Genomic DNA, 5181 nt, shown 5'->3' on the forward strand with positions numbered 1-5181 from the left:
ATGCCGTCCTTTGCATCCTGTGACTATTTTGTCACCGCCAACGTGCACTTCCTAACCCCAATCCCTCCCACTTCTCACCCAGCCCGAATCCCTTCCCCTCTGGCGACCATGAGTTTGTTCTCTGCATCTAGGAGTCTGTTTCTGTTTTTGTTATTGTTCCTCTTAGATTCCACATAGAGGTGAGATCCTGTGGTATTTGCCTTTCTCTGCCTGACTATGTCCCTCAGCATCAAGGCCTGCAGGCCCGCCCATGTTGCAGCAAACGCCAGGTTTCCCTCCTCTTGACGTGTGAGGAAGGCTCCGTCGGACGTCTGCGCCACGTCTTCTTTATCCCATGGTCTACGGCCCGGGCACCTGGGGTGCTCCCCTATCTTGGCCGTTGTGAATCACGCTGCGGTGAACAAAAGCTGGCGCCCACGGGTGTTGAGCGCTTTCCGTTCAAGCCTAGGCAGCCCCCCAACCCCCTTCACAATTATAAGCGCAAACCCGTTCGGAGACCCAGGTGCACAAACGGCGTGCGGGGGGTGCACGCTCACTGCAGCATTTGTGTACATCTTCGCCTTGGAGTCGTGGTGAACCGGGGCTGGCGCTTTGGCGAGGCGGCTCATGCCTCTTCTTTCGACGTGTCGGTGACCAGTGTCTCGGGTGTGGGGACCCCCAATCCCCTTTCCCCCACAAGCGCTGCTTTTCGTGTGGATTTCCGTGATTTCAAGAACGGGCTGGAATGCCACGCTTTCCTTGCTCTTACGTATTGTTTTCATTTCCCGCGTTGTCGTCAGGCCAGGGGGCTGGGAGACACATGTCACGTGGAGACGCTAAGCCTCATAGTGAGGGAAAGGAATTAGGAGCCTGAGGTTTCACTGTGTTGAGTATTTTTTTTCTTTTTTCCCATCTTTTTAAAAAATGGTTTTTCTTCAAGTGCTTCCAGGGTGCAGAGCTATGGGTTGGGGTTGTCTTTTACGAAAGGAATTCTATTTAGGAAGTAATTATTCTTCTCCTGGAATAATAATAATAATAATAATTTAAAATGGTCCCCTAGGCCGTTTCTTCAGCACTCATGATTTCATTTACTTCCAGTTACTATAAAGAGATGCTGATTCCTGTCACAGCCGGGTGACCTGATTTTGGGCCTGTGCGTCCCCAGATCTCCATGCCGTCCCCGGCGGAAAGGCCTTCGCTCTGCGCTTTTTCCAGCCACCCGCGTCACTGTCTGGGGACAAGACATAAACAAAGGAGGCCCAGAGGTCACCCTGGAAGTCATCCGGGGCGTCACCGTCACTCGGTAGTCCAATTCCAGCATGGTGACTTTCGTGCACCCGCACCGAACGCCCCCTGAGTTCTATCTTTTGATGAGTGATTGAGTGGCCTCGAGGAGTAAGACCTCTGAGGCCGATTTTTGACCAAAGCGCCGTAACCCCGGGGGGAAGACACATGATTCCTTACCGCCCACCTCCCACCCCGGGGCTGCTGAGGCCCCCTGTGCTTGCAAACGTGAAGACACCGTCGTCACAAAATGGAAACCGTGTACAACCAAGGCACGGGTTTCATTGCAAACGTTCTCATCGGGGTACTTAGTTACCCGCCCCCAAAAAAATAACTGTGTGCAAACATGCACTGGGGTATTTTATTGAAAACAATACATAAAACAAAAACACACCTGTTTTGGAGGAAGCGGTAGGCCTGCAAGTGAGGAAGGAAGGCGTCTTGCCCCAGTGTTCGGGGCACAGTGACGTCGCCCCTGTGGTGGTTCTGGGGGTTCCAGGCCCAATCAGCGGACACCCAAGGGCGCCCCCTTCCCTTAGGCATCGTGGGTGTTGTCAGCAGGAGGCTGTCACTGCAGTTGGACAGGCTGGGTGGGCACGATTGCTGCAAACAGGTCACAGACAGGGTGCCTCTGCGAAACCTACGAAGCGCTTGTAAACAGTGGCCTGGCCCCGTATTCACTCATTCCCGTCACCCCCGGGGGTGGTGTTGTGGGCCACTCCCTGACACTACACCATTTCCTTGGGGCTGCCGTGACACGTGGCCACACAGCGGGTGGCCTGCCTCACACAGCGGTCCCCTTACAGTTGTGAAGTCCCCACCCCAAGTGCAAAGGGACTCTTATGGGGACCAGGGCCACGTGCTGCCAGCCTGGGTGCCTTAGGGAATTTCTAAGATAGGGTCCTTCCTCGCCTCTTCCAGCTCACGGCCACTGCTGCTCTGACCTCTGCCTCCGGGAACCCTCACTGTCCTCTTCTGAGGACCCTTGGGGTGACATCAGGGCCACCCGGCTCCCCCAGGGCCATGTCCCCAACTCAGGACGCTTTATGTAATCACATCTGCAGAGTCCCTTGTGCCACGCCACGTCACAAATTAGGGCCTGACACCTTTGGGGACCACCGTTTAACCAACCACATCGTCTAAACCCCAATGTCTAATTTTCACACTAGAAAACGGACACCCGGAGAACGTTACCAGCACAGTTTGCGCATAGGTCCAGGTGGGACCTTCATTGAGCTAATGCTTCCGTGGTGACACTTTTGACAGAGTGGCAGGTTCCAGACAGTCATATGTTGGAAGACCGGAAAGGATTGAGGGGAACCCAACGGTCATGTGAAAGGGCAAAAAAAAAAACACAAAAAAACGAGGAGAAAAACCCAAATTGCATCTACAAAAGCAAAGGAGAGGTGCTCTGCCCTGACGACTAGGTCCCCACCCTGCAGGTGTCTGAACGTCAGAAGGCTGCTGTGCCAGAGAGGGGGGGGGCTGTCCTCGGAGGGGTGGCCAGCACCCTGACGGGCGGGAATGTCAGCGACACCTCTGTCTCCTGCCTTCTCGCAGCCAAGGGCCTGGCCTCATGTCCGCACGTGCACAGTCCCAGCACGGGCAAGACACGTTTCAGGATGCCCGTCCAACTCAAGGGCCTCCTCCTGGGGAGAGCTGGGAGGGGGTCCCACCTTCAGAGCCTCCGACGCTGTGCAGGGTCCATGTGAATTGTAGAGCTATCGAAATGCACTGGGAATCTGCTCAGATGACATTGCAAAATTACATAAGAGGCGCGCACGTGTTTGGCATTCTCAACCTTTCACGGGGGTCGCCTAAGACCTTCGGAAAACACCTATTTTCGATGGTCTTAGGAACCGAGACACCGCTCCTCTATCCGTCTCCAGGCCCACATGCAGAGACGCCCACATACGAGTACCCGGCGACCCCTGGGAAAGGGTCATCCGACCCCCAAAGGGGTCGCGCCCCACAGGTTGAGAACCGCTGGTCTAGACGGCCATCAGGGAGGCCCTGAACGCTCCCCCGCACGACCCAGAGCCTCTTCTCAGGGTTCAGACACCCCAGGCGGCCGGGGCTCGCAGCCCACTTGGTTCAGCCGTATGCAGCACAGAAATAGTCCACGAACGGAGAAAAGACTCGTCGTGCAAGCACGTTGCTCAAGCCTGCAGCTCCCCCCACCGTTTTGTTTTGTTGGTTTGTTTAAAGCTTAACGCCAAACATTATTTGGATTTCTCTAGTTCTTCTCTAGTCTGACTTTCCTGCCCTGGGACCCCCTTCCTGGGGTCATAATGTGTCGTCTGGTTCGTCTGGGCTGTGACAGTTTGTCAGATCGGATTGGGGTGATTGGTGTTGGAGGGCAAGACCCCAGACACGAAACGCCCTCACGGAGGCCACAGACCGTCCACAGGGCTCGTCGCCACAGGGGTCGGTCTTGGTCCCCTGGCTGAGGTGGTGTTGGTGAGACCTCTCCGTCATAAACGGCCTTTTCCCGTCTTCCCGTCCTCTGCGGAAGGAAGTCACGGGGGGGCAGCCCACACTTACGGGGTGGGACCTGAAATCCCAGCTTCCTGGGGACGCGGCTCACGTCTGCACCAATGACCTGGCATCGTTCTCTGTGGGAGACGTGTTTTTCCTTCCCTGATGTATTCAATCGTGCATTGTCCTAGCAGCGTGGGCGCGTGGGTGTTTGTCTCAAGTTTGGGATTGGCATCCAGGGGCGGTCGTCCTTGTGAAGTTGGCGGGCCGCGGGGGCCACTTCCAGCCTGGTGGCCCCGTGCCTCAGACAGACCTCCGCCGTCGGGTGTTTTAAGCCTCTCTTTCTTTCCGGGCGCTATCGGGTGTTCCCTGCACATCGTGGCTCTCCCTGACTGTAGCCCCGGAACCAGCCACTCGTCCGGGGAGCCCCGGCTCCTTTGATGTGTCCGAGATCTGGGTGCTGGGAGATGGGACATATCAGCAGCATGGGGGACAGGTAGCGTCCGTCCGCTCCCCATTGATTTGTGTCCACCTCACGCATTTTCTTTTCTTTCTTTCTCTTTATACCCGTTCAGGACCCCTGCAGGGACAGAGAGCTGCGATGGCTGCAGAACCGTGTTCCCCTGCCCTGCAGATCCGAGCCAAGAAGTGGTGAGAACATCCCCGTCGGTGACCCGCCGCCGGCCGGCAGCCCCATGTGGACGCTCGGGTGCCTGGACGTCCCCGGTCAGCCACCGTCCGGAGACCGCCTGCCGGCCAGCATGCCGTCCCCGCCGCCCCCGGGGCTGAGCGGTGGGGGTGGGCACCACGGAGGAACAAGGCCATCGCCCGCCACGCATCTTGTGAAGCCATCGCCAGGCGGCCCGGACTCCTGGGCAGCGTCACCTCGGGGGCCATGCTGACATCTGTAACCTCCATCCACCCTTGTGGTCCCATCCAGCCATCCCTGCCCTCCCGCCTGGCCCAGTCCGTTGTGACGTTTCCATGAGCTTTCCTTCGTGCACGGTCGTCATTCACAGGGGTTCGGACGCCCAGCGGCAGGGGTGCAGGTACCTGCGTGGCCAGAGCAGCCCAGAGGACAACCAGCTTCCGACCACGCCATCGTCGACCTAGGTGCACGCGGGGCCTGACCACGTCATCTCAGACGCAGCCCCGATGCCCCGATGCCCCGAAACACACACAAGCCATGCCCAGCGCTTCACGGCCTCCTCCTGGGTCCCGGGAACGGACACCACGGGGCACCTGTTCATTCCCGTGGCCACCTCACCCCGGACGCGTGGGCCAGTGCGTTGCACGAAGATCCCGTGTTCTGGAAGAGATGAACACCCCTACGACACACAGACGGGAGACTTGTCCGTGGACGGGGAGCGTCCCGGAAAGTTCTGCAACCCCACCGAGCAGTAGTGACGTGGGAACTGCAAACGAGGCATCAGGCACGCT

At 57.7% G+C, this 5181-nt stretch overlaps 1 long non-coding RNA gene across 1 annotated transcript in view; it reads left to right on the top strand.

Moving 5' to 3' along the window:
* The window catches only part of LOC109373332 (uncharacterized), an 11414-nt gene extending 6503 nt beyond the window's left edge, over window positions 1-4911 (top strand). Inside the window, exon 2 of the long non-coding RNA XR_002122202.1 lies at window positions 4317-4911. This is a non-coding gene — a long non-coding RNA (uncharacterized LOC109373332). The remainder of the gene's footprint in view (window positions 1-4316) is intronic.
* Window positions 4912-5181: the final 270 nt, after the last annotated feature.

The sequence above is a fragment of the Hipposideros armiger genome, unplaced genomic scaffold (genome assembly GCF_001890085.2).
Source record: "Hipposideros armiger isolate ML-2016 unplaced genomic scaffold, ASM189008v1 scaffold_709, whole genome shotgun sequence".
NCBI classification, from domain to species: domain Eukaryota; kingdom Metazoa; phylum Chordata; class Mammalia; order Chiroptera; family Hipposideridae; genus Hipposideros; species Hipposideros armiger.